The sequence below is a fragment of the Mytilus californianus genome, unplaced genomic scaffold, assembly GCF_021869535.1.
Source record: "Mytilus californianus isolate M0D057914Y unplaced genomic scaffold, xbMytCali1.0.p SCAF_1, whole genome shotgun sequence".
NCBI classification, from domain to species: Eukaryota; Metazoa; Mollusca; class Bivalvia; order Mytilida; family Mytilidae; genus Mytilus; species Mytilus californianus.
Genome location: NW_026262581.1, coordinates 16,476,615 through 16,494,587, shown reverse-complemented (window position 1 = coordinate 16,494,587; position 17,973 = coordinate 16,476,615). Strand labels below are relative to the sequence as shown.

General features: G+C 33.4%; 1 pseudogene; it reads left to right on the top strand.

Annotated features, from left to right (window-relative positions):
* Nucleotides 1-906: 906 nt before the first annotated feature.
* LOC127702395 (alpha-L-fucosidase-like) lies at nt 907-17,933 on the top strand (annotated as a pseudogene).
* Nucleotides 17,934-17,973: the final 40 nt, after the last annotated feature.

The window sequence follows — 17,973 nt, the reverse complement described above, 5'->3', positions numbered from 1 at the left end:
CTGAAAACTTAATTTCTCTTCGATTTGATGGGTATGTGTAAAACTATTGATCAATGTATCACGAATTTTATATAAACTCTTTAATATTCAAACTGCATTAGGTTTAACAACTTAAGTAACTCCTCAAGGATGACAATTCAATCACAGTAATCAAAAATGAAGGATACTTGATATTAACAAATTTTGCCGTATCTTAATGAGTTTTTGTAATTTGGGGATTTTGTTTTGATGGCTATGTTTGTTAGTCTCTGTTAAATTAATTTATTGCTAGTTTTAAGACACTGATTTATTTATCAAACGTTGTGTTATATTTCGCAACACTCTACGGCGAATTGGACAAATTACTAAAAAAACTGTTACATTGTTGAATTTTTAATGTTTTTTCATTTTTTATATTCTTTTGAAAAAATTCCAATAATACAAGAGGTGTTATTAAACCTACTTATTTTGACTGGTGTGACCATTTGAATATGACCTATATAGTACGATGGTATAGGGATATTCGTTATTTCTCTCTTATAATAGTCATTACACCTGATTTAGACGCATTAAAATGTCTTTGGTGGCTGCACATACATATATTTACAATGTTTTGAAAGATTCTTTTTAATCAAATGTAAAAAGTAAAATATCTTTGTCCCTTGATATAGGATTTACCCCAGGTTTGTTTTTGCCATGAAAACTAAGTAGTAATTGGCTACATAACACATGTTTACAGATTTTAATCAAAATTTTGTAAAGTCTAAAAAACGTTTCAAAATGTAACGATTTATCGAATATATATATATATCTTTTTGAGTTTCCAAAAATGTAAATTGACATTTCTGTTTTATTGAAATATCGGTGATTAAACCATAACCGATTTAGGTACAATATGATAAATACTTATACTTTTACGGACATATCATGTGGTCTTGTTTCAGAAAGCTTTATACTGTAAACATGGTGAAACAGTGGTTGTTAGTACTAATGATTTGCATAGGATTACAATACAGTAGTGCCAAATATACACCTGATTGGGACTCCGTGGATTCAAGACCGTTACCAAAATGGTATGACGAAGCAAAATTTGGAATTTTTGTTCATTGGGGTGTATTTTCTGTTCCAAGTTTCTCTTCCGAATGGTTTTGGCCACACTGGAAGTCAAAGCACCCAGCTCCAGATATTGTAGATTTTATGAAAAGAAATTATCCACCTGATTTTACCTATGCTGACTTTGCTGCAGATTTTACAGCAGAATTTTTCGATCCAGACGAATGGGCAGATATATTTAAAGCATCGGGAGCAGGTTAAGACTAAAGTTTTGGAAACTTATAATATGGAAAATACAGAAACTTTATCGACTTATCTGAAAAAAAATAATTATCAGTTTTATAAGATGGAATGGTATAATTTAAGATGAGTAAAATTATTTTGTTATTTATATATTTTGTAGGCATAATCTTTATATGCTACTATGTGTTCTTTAAGAAGAGGTCAAAAACTGATAGACCTGTGACTAGTCATGCAACTTCAGTTAAACAATACTGGCTGTACCAGTACAAATACAGCAAACACAATTTCTTAACGATTATAACTACTGTTGCAATTTTCAAAAATTAAGGTAGAAACGCGAAGATTGCGTACATTTTTTTATACATGGTTTTTTTATGTTATGCATAAGGATGACATTTGCTTTCATTAGATAGATTTAAACGTTTGTTAATGAAGCACTTCAATCTCAACCACATGTGACCCTATGGTTGTTGACAAATTAATCGGACTTTATGGATAGAAAAGTGTAATCCGATATCAATTTACCGGATATATACCAATTAAATGCGCTTTAAAGGTCAACTTATGACCAGAAAGAGGACAAAGTACTGCATTATCATTGTTATAAATCAGGGTTCAACTTAAGTAGGAAACTATCGAGATTGTTTTGTAAGCATCCTATAATTTATTAAATTAAGTACCAAATCAACATGAGAAAAAAGTAAAAAAGCTAAATGCTTTAATTTTGCAAGTGTACTGAATAAAACTAGAGGTAGCTTACTTGTGTTAGTCAAATCGGAATAAGACCAAATATGTCAACAACGTAAGCATCGCATAATACATTGTAGTAAGATCTTTCAATATTGCCTTGTTTTCATCGATAAAAACAATGTTTTTTTTTCACTAATTTTATACATAACTAAATAAGTATTACTATCTAGTTATTACTAGTTAAGGTCCTATATCCTGTCGATATGTATAATTGGACAACAGACTGCTTATGACGTCTTTACACTAAAGCCTTTGGAGTTGTCATAATTGACAAATTAGTCTGTAAGACATGATCTATTAATTTTTAAAAGCCTTCAGTCACTGCTAGTACTCTTATATCAATATTTTGTGCTTTTGTTATTTGTTGTTTTTTTTTGTGATAAGTATTGGTCTGATCAGTCAGGCTTTTCAAAAGTAGATTTTTACAAACTGTAGAATTTGGTGCTGTAACAAAAATGTCCCAGATTCTTGGGTGGTTGAGCGCTTACAAACATGTAAACTCGAAACATTCGTTGTTTTCTGTCCCAAGCCAGTAGTCTAGTGGTTGCCGTTTGTAACAATTGTTTTCCATTATTTTATTTAGCCCTTTACCAGCTCGTTAGTTTTTCTGTGTTGTATTGCTTCACGTGTTGTTATCCAGACATGCAGTTCCTTACACCTTTTATCTTTTGTCTTTGGTGGAAAGTTGTCCATTGGTAATCATAACACGCCTCCTATTTTTTTTATCCTACTGAAATTTAGGAGTCTCATTAAAAATGATATATCTAAAGACGTGCATGCTGGTTTACCGAGATATCCTAGTTTATAGACTTAGACTTATTACCGGGTTCGTACTTACATGAGCAACACGACGGGTGCCACATGTAGAGCAGGATCTGTTTACCGGTTTCGCAAGCTAATTTTCTTTCGAGTTTGTTGACCAAGTTTACCGGATCGTGACATTGGTAATCAATCAACACACAGCACTTACAGCACGCGACAAATAAGTGAATTGATAGAATTTTTTTTTTATTTCCCATAGTTCCCATTTTTCAATAAAACTTTTCCTGAACAGTCGTTAAATGATTTGTTGTAGTAAATTTGTTCTTTAAGAATCAGTTATTACTGTTTACCTTTGTGTACGGAAAGACAATAATTCAAGAGCACTACATTAATGAAGATTTTGATAATATAAAGGATTTTCTTTTAAAACAAATTTCGTGTACACTTGTTCTATAGTAAAACCTAGCCATTCAAGTATATAAAACATATTCAACTTTTTTTTTAAATTTGAAGTTTTATATGACTTAAATGTTAATAAAATTGGTCAATACTATACTGTTTAAATCCGAATTAGAAATGTCTTTTTTTTAATTTTCAGATATGTTGTTCTCACCAGTAAACATTGTGAAGGATTTCCCAACTGGCCATCCTCTCATTCTTTTAACTCGAATGCAAAAGCAGATGGACCAGCAGAGATCTTGTTGGTTGGTAAAAAATTGTCATATAAATATAACCAGAAAACATGCCTTTAAATAAGAAATAAGTTTTATCAGCTCCAATCGTTTGTACTTGATATAGTATCTTCAAATAACTGTTATTCGGTATTGTAGAGCCGGTACGAAAAATCTCATTTTGGATATGTACCAACTCGATAGTAATTACATAATTGCGTTGAAAGTATTGTTGGATCAGGATCTGCCTATCCTTCTGGAGCACTTTAGGTGACACCCGGTTATTGGTTAGGTTCGTTATTTAGTTCTTATTTATATCCGGACAGTTGAAGTCTCCTGTTAGTACGAGATCGATATTTGAAGTCTATATTTTTTTTATTTTCAGGCGATCTGGCTGCAGCAATACGAAGCAGAACGGATATAAGGTTTGGATGATATTACTGTCTTTCAGAATGGCTAAATCCACTCTATCTTAAAGAAAAGGCATGAAATTTCACAACACAGAATTTTGTGGAGGTAAAATATTACAAACCGATACGATGCAATATTTTGTGTTTGGGAAAGAAATGTTTCATATAGAACGTATGGCAGTGAAATACGCGTTGTATATAAGAAGGTTCATGCAAAGTAGTTACATATCACAGGAAGCAAAATAATAGCATCTGGGTTGCTAAACCCAACAATGTTGCTGTCCGACTAGCAAGCTTTCCATCGAAATAAGTCTGAACTCTTGGTATCATTATATTGCTTCTTAGAGTAAAAGACACGCAAATACACTACATGTCAGCCATTTTTTTTTTATTAATTTAAGTCAATATTAATGTTTGCGTTTTATTTGATAGAATTAAGTATTAGTATTGTATCAAAAAGATATGTCATACTCTTTTAGACAAAAACCATGCCTGACCTTTATTCTAGTTCTGTATTATATGTGCAATGATACAATTTCAACCATTACATCCACAATACTATTATATTATATATAAGAAAGGGTATATCTGTAATATCAGAATCTTAGAAAAGACACAAAAAGACAACAACTTCCAATGTTGTACTTCTGTGTTGACAAGAATTATCATTGATATGGTCATAGTTATCATAAATGTTTAACAAGCTTTAAATTTTTCGAAATACTAAGGATTTTCTACCCTAGGAAGAGATTACCTTAACTGTATTTGATCGTTCTAAGTTTTGGTTTCTCAAAACTCTTTTACTTCGTATTTATTTGGCCTTTTTAGCTTTTTCGATTCGATCGTCACTGATGAGTTTATGTAGACGAATTGCGTGTCTGATGTACAAAATTGTAATCCTGGTATCTATGATGAGTTTAATTAACGATTTAAAGCTAGACATATTTTGATATGTTATGTTTTGTGTACGGTTGTTTGTCTGTTGGTTTGTTGGTCATTTTCTTTTTTAGTCATGGCGTTGTCAGTCTATCTTCGACTTATGAGTCTGAATGTCCCTTTGGTATCTTTCGCCTCTCTTTCTTCTCTCTTTGTCTATTGTTGTGCGCAAAATGTTGATCTCAAAATGTGTTTTGATTGTTTGTGTCTTTTTGCTTATGTCTCATTGACGTTAACTACACATCAAAACTTGACAATAGAAATGTGGTCAAGTTAATGTAAGGCGTGTGTCAATATCTGGTACAAAGTGATCTAATCGTGAAAAATGAGTCTGACTCAACGATTAAAGGAAAAATGTTCACTAACTTATAATAAGAATAAACTGGTATATAGGTGAACATTAGAGCTGTCAAGATTAGGCGACTCACATCCGACCGCATGTTGTCACCTTTAAACAAAAAATGAGACAGGATCTTATGAGACGAGGTCCACATTATCAAATTCGCTATTTTGATGCCATACAAAATCAAAAGCTTAATAATGGTAATCATAATAAGAAACACTACCAACAATAACAAAAAAGACATAGGCAAGACTTCTCTTTGGACCCCCTTTCATGTCTGTTCATGCTATTCTCTCAACAGAGCTGATTTCAAAAGGAAGTCTTTCCAAGTCCGAAATGAAAATCAATATAAAAATAAGAAGTGGCATGACTGGCAATGGGACAACCATCCACCAGAAACATAATTACGTAGACAAAGAGACTATAGGTCACCTTACAACAATGTGCAAAACCAATACCGTATAATAAGATGTTATTGCATATTTAATGTATGCAACGACAATAGAACCACTGCTTTTTGTTCTGTTAAACAAACATCAAACAACTTGAAATGTGGCTGATTATTTATCGTGGCATTTATTCAATATTATTAAACAATAAACAACAACCAACAACAACCAACAACAACAAAATGGCCAACAAATGAAAACTCGATGACAATTGATCACTGAAGGGAAACCCAACAGTGAATGTAGCACAATTTCTAGCTACAGGGCAGACCCATTACAGCTCAGTGAATTTAACTTGAATAAATCACTGCCTACTGAATTTTGACTGAATGCAATGACGATTGGCAACTACTTTTGTCCCATGACTGTATGTTTACTTCGAACCTGTTTTTTTTCGAATAAACTAAATAGTAATCGGCATATGTCATGTTGACAGCTTTTAAATCGAACTGTTGCAAAATACAAATAGGAAACGTTGCAAATTACATATTTTGATCGACGGTGATTGAGCCATAACCAGTTCAACGCTCGATCTATTTACATGTTGTTTGGTAAACAAGGTAGTACAATTAGATAGATCTATGCTCATGTGACATAAATGCAGTATATTGTAAACAGCGAAACAGTGGTTGTTCATGTTAATTTTTTGCTTAGATTTACAAGACAGTTATGCAAAATATACGCCTGATTGGGACTCATTGGATTCAAGACCGTTACCAACATGGTATGACAAAGCCAAATTTGGAATTTTCGTTCATTGGGGTGTATTTTCTGTTCCAAGTTTCCATGGAGCATGGTTTTGGCCACTATGGTTGTCAAGCCATCCAGCTCGAGATTGTAGATTTTATGAAATTACCCGCCTGATTTTACCGATGCCGACTTTGAAGCAGATTTCACAGAAGAATTTTTAAATCCAGACGAATGGGCAGATATACTTAAAGCATCGGGAGCAAGGTAAGAATTGGCAGATATGTTAAAGTATCGAGAGCAGGGTAAGAATGGGCAACATATTCAAAGCATCGGGAGTAATGTAAGACTGAATTTACGTAATATTTTCAATGATATTATACATAAATCAGCTCTGATTTCTTTTTTTTTTTTTGGTTTTCGGCTCTTAAACGTTTGTATTAGGTTTTGGACTTTCACATTATTCGACCTCGAGCATCACAAAATGAACATCAATTGTCAACATGCGCATCTAGTGCAATAAAATTGCTATCGTTTTTGTTATTAACAAGTATTGCAAATCCAGTTACTTACAGATGTACACCTTTATTCTGTCGATACTTTTATATTTGTATTGCAGAAGAGAGTGCTTATGACGTCTTTATACTTAAGCCTCTGTAGATGTTATGGATGATACATAGTCTGAAAAACAGGGTCTATTTTTCTTTACTAGCATTCAATAACTGCAATTTCTCTTGAATCGGTATTTTGCGTCTTTTATCTTTGTGTTTGTGGTTTAATGTGTTTATGAGAAAGGTCCTTTGAATTTGATTTTGACACGTTGCACACTGTAGTGTTGTTACACCACTGCCCAGGTTAATGGGTGGTTGAGCGCTCACAAACATATTCTTTATCTATCTGTCCCAACCCAGGAGCCTGTAGTCCAGTGGTCGGCGTTGATTGCAGTCTGTCTTAATTGTTGTTTCATTTTTTTATTTAGCTTTAACCAGGTCGTTAGTTTTTCTAAGTTGTATTATGTCATCCAGATATGAATTTGCTTTCACCCATGTTCTTTGGTTTTGTGCGTTTAAATTTGTTTTGTTTTGTTTTGTTTTGTTTTGTTTTGTTTTGATTTGTTTTTTTTTGTTTTTTTGTTTTTTGTTTTTTGTTTTTGTTTTTTTTTGGGGGGGGGGGGGGAGAAGGGGGATATTTTATAACTGTTTTCATCGTGTTTATTCAAATATTTCAATTTATTATGGCAGAATTGGCACTTTATGTTAATGAAATATAATACTACTTTGTTTAAATCCAAAGTACAATTGTCTTGTTTATTTATTATTCAGATATGTTGTTAATACCAGTAAACACGGTGAAGGATTTCCCAACTGGCCATCCTCTCATTCTTTTAACTGGAATGCAAAAGCAGTAGGACCAAACAGAGATCTTGTTGGTTGGTAAAAATCTTCAGTATTTCATAACTAGAAATATCGAATCTAAGTCTGCATCCTACATATAGTATCTTGACATTACTGTTATTCGGTATTGAAGAGCCTGAGTCAATGATGATTTTGACAGAGGGCGATTAAGATTACCACAAAATACATACGTCGTCGAGATGTTTCTTATGCACTGTTTTCAATACGTTCCTACTGTTTGTATTATAGAAATAGACATGATGTTTAAATCATAGAGATGACAACACCAGCGCTGAAGATATAAACTAAAGCGTTGAAGATGTAACATCAAGCGCTTAAAAAATAAAACCCAGCACTGACGATATTAACTCAAGCTCTGAAGATGTAATGTCAAGAGCCTCAAATGAAAACTCTAGTGCTGAAGAAAAAAAGTGTAACGCTGGCATGAGATCGATATTTGAAGTCTCTATTTATTGTTCTCAGGCGATCTGGCTGCAGCAATACGAAACAGAACGGATATAAAGTTTGGAACTTACTACTGTCTTTCCGAATGGCTTCGTCCACTATATAAATATAATCCAGAAATTGTATGGGCTGATATTGTTGATGATTAAGGACCTTCCTCATACTGGACTGCAAAAGAATTTCTTGCTTGGTTGTTTAATGAAAGGTAATTGTTTATTTCTTACTTTCGATTGGTTGTTCTGAAGTATTTTTACACTTACTTTCTAATAATTTAATTTTGGATGTAACATGTCTTCTGATTGGCTGAAAGTGTTTTGTCTATCAGCTCATAGACATAATTGTTTCATGTGACCGTGACGTCACCAAGGTTTTTTTTTCAAAATTACTCCTTAAAAACGGAATTTAGAATTAAATTATAAGGAATGACTGTAATATTTTCTGTCTATTCGAAATAACCTAAAAAATGTGGTGCACACTTTTAAATAACCCGCTACGCGTGTTATTCAGTGTGCACCACATTTTTTAGGTTATGTCTTCATAGACAGAAAAAATATTACAGTCATTCCTTAAATAGAAAACCATTATTTTGCTTCAATGATTTAAACATATGATTAATTGGTTGTGAAACTTATTCTCGTTCTGTATAAACATATTATATACTAGTATGCAACGATACAAATTTATACCATAACATCCAGAATACTGTTATACATAAGAAATACTACTGACGGAGGGCTTGTTAGATTATACCTAGACAACCCAATCTGCCTTGGACAGTTGTCGGGTCATATTTTTTACATATTTTGATTTGTACATTACAAACATATTTTGAGTTTTATGCTTTGTCTACTTTTTTCGGTAAGAGAAGACCTAAGTTGAGTCGGATGTTTTGTAATGAGAATACATCATTTTGACCTTTTATATCATTGCTACGGAAATGTCCATTTGATTGCTTAGAATATATATAATTACAGTTCTTTCCTTTTTTATACATTGATAAATACGATTTATTTCTTCGGACAAAATAGTTTCTTCACAACACTGTTATTCTATACTGTAGAGCTTACGTGTCGGTGCTGTACTAGAGATACAAAGATGTCTCAAAGCACATATTTGTCAGCACACATATAATATATACACAATCAGAGATTTATTTCTACTTAACTAGATAGGCAAGAAAAACGTGTGTGTGCACTTGAATATAGAATAAGAAGATGTGGGATGACTGCCAGTGAGACAACTCTCCCACAGAGACGAATTGACGTTGAAGTTAACAACTATAGGTCACCGTACAGCTTCAACAATGAGCAAAACCCATACCGCATTGTAAATAAAAGGAATGACAAAATATAAAACAATTCAAAGGAGAAAACTAAAGGCCTGATTTATGCACAAAACAATAAACGATAAACTAATATGATAAACAGCAACAAACGACAACCACTGAATTACATGCTCCTGACTTGGGACAGGCACATTCAGAATGTGGCGGTTTTTAAACTTGTGTTATCATTCCATATTCTGTGCTTGTACCAAGTCAGACTATCTGAATCATGATTTTCTTGGTTTGTACGTGTATTTTTTCAAAGGAATCGAAGGTGTCTTTGTGGTCTGTACTAAGTTATCCAATATTTTTGGGGATTCCTGTTCCCTTTTTCAACTTGTTTATCTACAGTCCAGTGAAGGACACTGTTGTAACAAATGACCGATGGGGCCCAGATTGTAAATGCAAACATGGTAGCTACAAGACATGTACAGATAACTTAATCCAGGTGAGCTTTTATATGTTAATTGTGATTTTTATTTCAAATCATTGTTAGAGAGTGTAGCACATTTATTATGGTGACATGAATGTAAATATTAGTAGAGGAGAGTCGAAAGATAAAAATAAGATGTGGTATAAATAAAGGCAATAGTAGTATACCGCTGTTCAATAGTCATAAATCGATTTAACTGAAACAAATCCGGGTCACAAACCAAAAATGAGGGAAACACATCAACTATAAGAGGAAACAAAACGGAACAACAGAAACACTGAACTGCTACAAAAACAAACGCCAACATACATAGAAACGGACTATGTGATAACAACTGCCATATTTCTGACTTGGTACAGGACATTTTAAGAAAAAAATGGTGGGTTGAACCTGGTTTTATGGCTAGTCAGACCTCCCGCTTATATGGCAATGTTAAAATACCGCTAAAATGACATATTACGTGACAGGAATACAGTACAAATAAATGCCAGAACATTCAGGACAGAGAAATACATAAATAAATAATATAATAGTACATTTCAACATGTAAACCACAGAATAACAACGAACACCTTAAATTAATTTACGACAGAACACAAATACAGCACAATAGAATAATGAATTGTGCGTCACACGAATTTATTGGTATGATTTCCAATGAGACAACTCTCCATCAGAAACCAACTGACGTAGAAGTTAACAACTATAGATCACCGTACGGCCTACAGCAATGAGTAAAACCCATAGTAAGCTATAAAAGTCCCTGAAATGACAAATATAAACAATTCAAAGGAGAAACTCACGACCTGATTAAAATATAATACCAATTAACGAAAAACATATATGATTTACACCAGCATAAAAGTGATGCAATTACGTAATCCCGCACTATAAAAGCAAATACATTCGGTTAGATATATTATTGATAAGAAAATATGACGCCTGAAACGAAACACCAAAATGTAAAATATGTCATTTCCACATATTTGATTGGCAAAGGATAATTTAATATGTAGCTTAGTTCAGTTCATTCCATATTGGTTTATATGAGTGTCTTATCTCTTCGTTTCATTTTAGTTTTACCAGCTGCTGTTTAATTGGTGCTCTCACTGACTTTAATTGTACCGTTACAATTTGTTGTATGGTTATTTCCTATATTATTAAATTTGTAGATAAAATTGCTGCCTCCACTTCAAGTCCTTTCCAATTTGAGGATAATGGTATGTCTAGGCATAGTGGAAGCGCTTTCTTTGTATTTTCTTTAGTCTATGAAGGTTCTTTGCGTCTGTTACTAACCACATGATCACTGATCGAACGGGAACCAGTAATATAGTTGTCATAATTTCTGTGTGTCAATCTTACTATCTATGATGAGTTTATTTACTAATTATATGTTAACAAATATAAATAACTAAATATAAAGCACCGTGTGCATATTCAATGATTCTGGTAATTACAGCTTTTCTGCTCTCTCATTCAGCTTTCAGGCGTTTTACAGAAATTCAAATGGGAAAATTGTATGACAATAGACAAATACGCCGGGGATACCGAACAAATGCTGTAGTCGGAGACTATTTGACTATTCATAAAATCATTCCAACCTTTGCATCCACAATCAGGCAAGTTGAATATCTTCGTAGAACACGAATGCTAACTTTAGATGAAAGATGCATTCACAACTCATTTGGACTCTTGTCATCATTAATGATTTCTAAGCATTTCACTTAAACATGTAATTTTGAAAGTACTGCTTATATAAAATACAAGGACAGTTTAAGGTCTTTAGTCAAGAGTTATTTTTTTTTATCATTTTTAAGAACTGAAGCTAAATAGATCAAATCGTACTTTCGTGTTAATTTGACCTGTTACACAATTTGTAGTGCATTTTTGTTATTCAATGTTTACTTATTTTGTGTTATATCTCGTCTCACTATTTTTAATATGTACCACCTTTGATAAGTATTTAGTATGACGATAAATTTTCACTGCTGTTCTCGTACTATAAACAACAAATTAATTTATTTTGTAAAAAATATCTCCGTACTCCTAACAACACAATTATTATATCTAAATTTACATGTGTACGTTATTCTATTTAACGCCATTTTGTCCAAGGTTATAGTTGTCCTTTTGACATTGTGTCATAGATCAAATTCATTCGTTCAGTGTACGTTTATTTGTTTTGTTAATATGTCTTTTTGATTAAGTTAAGCCATTTCAATTGATATTTTATAGTGTGTCTTTCTATGTTGTAATGTTACACTTCTATTTCAGGTTAGGGTGAAGGGTGGCGCCTGTTAAAACATTTAAACCCGCTGCATTTGTTTGCACCTGCCCTAAGTCAGGAACCTGTTTCAGTGGTTGTCGTTTGTTGACGTGATTCTTACTTGTTTCTTGTTTCTCGTTTTTAAATAGATTAGACCGTTGGTTTTCCTGTTTGAATTGTTTTACACTAGTCATTTTGGGGCCCTTTTTAGCTTGTTGTTTGGTGTGAGCCAAGGTTCCGTGTTGAAGGCCGTACTTTAATTGTTAACTTTTTACACATTGTGACTTGGATGGAGAGTTGTCTCATTGGCACTCATACCACATCTTCTTACTTCTATTAAATACAATAACAGTCGTACGGTGACCTATAGTTGTTAATTTTTTGTGTCATTTGGTCTCTTGTGGAGAGTTGTTTCATTGGCAATCATACCACATCTTCTTATTTTCATTTTTGTGACTTTAAAAACACATACAGCCATGTTTGAGAGTATATACATAAAGTCAGGTTCCCTTCCTTTATTTATTCAGTTTTACATCAACGATACCCGATTGATTGAATAAAACGTTCATAAGACTTCCTCATATTTGTAAAATTTGAATCAAGTTATAGTTTTGACCAATTATTTATGATCGAAGGTACTTGATGCTGTAGTTTCAGAAGAAGAAATATTACTCTTATTCATACCTTAAATATTCCCCCATTGACACTATTGTACATATAAGTGACCGTAACGGTATGTAACATTTTGGTTTGAAATAAGCGGTTTATTTTCTGCCCGTTAAGAAAGAACTTCCCTTTTTTAATTGAAGAATAGTAAGATAACCTTTTCCTTCCATTTATTTATCATACCATTACAATAACATTTGGGGGATGAATAGGAATCAGTCTGTTCCAGTCCATGGGATTATTTTTGATAAAAACTAATTCAACTTAAAATCCAGAACCGATCTTGTCGTCGCAACTATTTTGTACACTGTAAGTTCCTAAAATACATATGTGCATAGAAGTAGGATTCTCCAGTCCATTTAGTTTTCCCAGTGACATGCCTCTTTGAGCTAAGAAAAAACATATTGCCCAGTTCCGCACCGAATTTGTAACAATAACCTCTCCTTCATGGTTAATCATATCTACATGGAAGTTGGTACATTATTAGATCCCTATATGCAAATGTACATGTTTTAGGTAGTTCCTCTCCACTGAGTTTTTCTTTATGTTATGCCTCTTTCAACTTAGAACTTTTGGCCCTGCTCCGCACTGACATTTCCATCATAACTCCGACATGTTTATTCGTATCTATACAAAACTTTACAAATTTTTATATCATAATATACAGATGTGCATGTGGGTAGATGCTCCAGTCCATTGAATTTTCCAAAAGATATGTCACTTTGAACTAGATATACTTTGGCTGTGTCAAGTGCCTACGTTGTCATCGCAACCCCTCATTCATGGTTTATCATATCTACATGGAAGTTGGTGCATTGATTGATCATAATATACAGATGTGCATGTTCAGTGCGATTTTCTAGAGTAAATTGCCCATCAGACTTAAAATTCGTTGGCATTGTCCAGTTTCTGCTTTGTCATCACAGGTGTTCAAAAATGGTTCATTGTATCTATATGAACACTTGCTATCTCGTTACATCCTTTTATGTTAATATTTAGGAAGTAATGTACATCCTTTTATGTTAATATTTAGGAAGTAATGTACATCCTTTTATGTTAATATTTAGGAAGTAATGTTTCTATTTGAAAACATTCTTCTTATCTTTATAATAGTTTTGGCGGTAACATGCTGATGAATGTTGGATCAACAAAATACGGCAAAATAATGCCAATATTTGAAGAAAGACTCCGTCAGTTTGGCAAATGGTTGAAGGTCAATGGAGAGGGAGTTTACGGAACGGTTCCATGGAGTCACCAGAATGACACAATAACCAGAAAAACATGGTATGACATTTATTAAATCGCGTAACACAAAAGTGAAATAAATGGGGAATGTGTCCATGGGACACAGATGATGCCCCCGCTTGCATAAAACATTATAAAGGGACACAACTCAAGAACGGTACGTTACCCAAGTTTGTTCTTGATCTGAGTTTTGTAGTAATAAGCATTGTGTATAAGTTTCATAACATTTGGTAGAGGCAAACTAAAGAAAGAGAACGGAAATAAAAAATTCAGCATTTTTTTTTTCATTTAGAAGGGACATAACTCTAGAACAGTAAAAGTTATACCACCAAAATTCAAACTTGATCTGTGTTTTATGGTAAAAAGCATTGTGTATAAAGTTCATAACATTTCGTTGAGGCAAACTAAAGTTAGAGAACGGAAACGAAAAATTTAGCAATTTTTCCATTTGTAAAGGAGCATAACTCTAGAACGATAAAAGTGACGCCACTAAATTTCAAATTTGATCTGTGTTTTGTAGTAATAAGCCTTGTGTACTGTAAACAGGGAAATTTTCGCGGCAGTTTTGTTTTCGCTATTTTCGCGGTAAGAGTTGAAACGCGAAAATAAAACGACCGCGAATATTTCAAGTAAATCTGAACACGAATATGAAGACCATACATGAACGTATGTCAATAGGATATGTAGATGGCTAATTTAAAACATCGGTTTTACAGACGACAGATCTATACCGCAAAACATAACTTTATTTCTGAAGGAAAGTCAGTGTTAGATATCAATACTTTATCTCATGATAGTCCTAATTAATCCAAGTGGACATTACGGATATTGCTAAATAAACAACTATCGTTACAGTTATGTAAATGACACCTGTCAATCAGTTTTAAAATGATTACCCATTGTATCTGTTGCACAGATCAATCAGATTAAAATATTAACTAATAAACAGTAATTCTGTCAGCATTTAATTCGCTCTTAATTAGGTTATTTTTCTTTGTTTATTGTGATTGTGTTTGTACAAACAAACATGACTAATAGTTTTAAATGTGAACCGACAAAAAGGAATTTTGATTGGTTTTATCACTTGATTTAAATACATTTGTTAATACTGTTCAGCTTCCAAATCATTAATAAAAAAACTTATATAGGACACCGACCGGGACATCGCGAATTCAAAACGGCACGAATCTAGATTTTGTTGGTAAATCGCGAAAAAAAGACGGCGCGAAAATTTCCCGGTTTACAGTATACGTTTCATAAAATTTGGTTGAGGCAAACTAATTTAAAAGTTAGAGAACGGAAACCAATTTTGGGACGAACGGACGTACAGACGGACAAGGGTAAAACGTAATGCCCCCACCACTACGGTGGGGGCATAAAAAAGTATCCATAAAAGAAATGAAGAATTAAATGGTTATTCTTATACATTAAACAAATTGGCAAGACATATTGATGTAAAGGTACTATGTTCATGGCATTTGACTCTCTTTTCTTTTTAAATCTCGAGGTAATGTCAAATATAATTTATACTGGTTTGTTCCTACATTTCTGGCACCAGAGAGATTAAATAATTAAATAAAAATAATGGTAAGAAACACAGCTGATTTATTGAAATTGCATGGTGAAGAAGTTTACAAATAAATGAATATATCTTTTGGCTCTCTGTTTGAATATTACTATTAATCTCTTGTTGAATATCTTATGGATCTATTAAACCGATGTTGCTTTTACAGGTATACCAAACACAAAATGGAGAAGGAAGGAACTGTGTTTTATGCATTTCTCCTTACATGGCCTACAGACACAGTTCTGAAATTAGGAGCACCGATCCCATCACAACAAACAGAGGTTAGCATGCTCGGTTACCCAGACAAATTTATTTGGAAAGCTGGTCCAGGAGGCCATGGAGTTTATGTCACTATACCAATTATACCATGGAACAAACTACCATGCGAATGGGCATGGGTACTTAAATTAACACATATATCAAATTAGACTTAAAATGTATTTGATGATTGATTTGGATATGTCTAATCATTATTTTAAACTAGAAGCGTGTGTAAACCTTGGGTGCAGGTCACTATTACAATTTTAACCGAATGTACCGTAAGGTTACCATTGTTAACCTCTGATATACTACCAAATGTACCCTTAGTATGCTAATCACATATGTGCGCACGAACCTCAAAGTGTATTTTTTTAGTTATCAGTGTGTGATCTTCAGCAAAAAATTGCAAAGCTTCTTCTATGTCAATTTCGATTTAGTCACCTGTCTGACTCGCCATATCAATTCAAATTGCAATGAATCTTTTCCGCGTAGATCTGTCGATTTTAAGTCAAACAGATGACAAAAAAATCCGAAGTGGTAGCGATAGAATAAATAAGATAATGGAGATATTATATAGCTTTCCTTGTGTTTTATTGCGCATCATTCTACGGCGCGATAGACATGTTACTAAACCTACTAGATATTTGGAATTGTTTTAAAATGTTGATATATTCTTTTGTATAATTCCAACGAAACAAGTGATTGAGTATTCTCAAACAAAATTTGTAGTGTACGATAAAAATCGTAACACAAACTTAAAATATTGTATTTATATGTATTCTTGTATATTAATTGATTTGAATATCTTATCATGAGTGTCAGCCTACAAACTTTTCTCCTAAGTTTAATTAGACTAACCTTTTTTTTAAACCTCATTATGTTTGCTTGGTGTGATTATTTCTATATTTTAGGTGATATGAATATCCCTCTCCCATAATGTATACATTTCGTAGGACATAACACTAGAGTTAAGGCCTTTAAATGTCTTTGGTGTCTGAAAAAAGTATATTTTTACGAATACTTTTGTCCTATGTGTATAAACTTGCTCCAGGTCCGTTTCGTCTAATAAACAAATATTAAGATCAAAATTCGAAAAAAGCAAACAAAACTTAGGGAGCATATATAACACATAGAATTTAAAAAAAATAATATAAAAAAAGCCTGTTAAAATCAATTTTGTGGCAGCAATACTTATAGCAAGGACCCTAGAGATGAAGTGTGTAGGCCCATCGACGTGTGGACATGCCCTAGCACTCATCAACCTTGTCCCAGTTATGGGTCAATAGCCGACTGGATGAAGGTCGTCAGCCTTGGAAGGCAGATCATCTAGGAGAAGAAAACTCTGATATAAAATTCCGGGTAGATTTGACTCGTCAGCCTTGTCGACAATTGATCTAAAGGAAAGAAACCTTGAGTAAAGATTCTCTGGTTCTCCAGGTTGGGGATTGAGCGATAGGCCAACAACCTATCCTCGTAAAAACTATAAAGTTACAGAAACGCGAAATGGAAGAACGACTTTTCTGATGGGAAATACCGAGGTTAGACTGGAAAACAGAAATCAGTTAGAAGGTTCAATGAATGGTGTTGGCCAAACACAGAACCAATTGGAAGCAAACATCAGGAAAGTACCTTTGGTTCACCCAAGAAAGCACACCAAGGTCGGATGCTGGAATGTAAGAACAATGTATGCTACTGGAAAGACACATCAGGTAGTAAATGAAATGAACAACTATGGAATTGATGTATTGGGTATTAGCGAATGTCGTTGGACTGGAACACGGAAGATCAACCTCAGAGGCGGTGAGACTATGCTATACTCTGGACAAACAGAAAAGCATGAGTATGGAGTAGCATTAATTATATCCAAAGCAAACAGAAAAACACTCATGGAATGGCAACCTATTAATGAAAGAATAATAACAGCTCGATTTTATTCTAGACCTATAAAGTTGACCATTATACAGTGTTATTCACCAACGAACGAAGCTTCCGAGGAAGTAAAAGAGGAGTTCTACCAAACCTTGAATGATATAACAACAAAAGTCCATAAACATGATATGATAATAGAA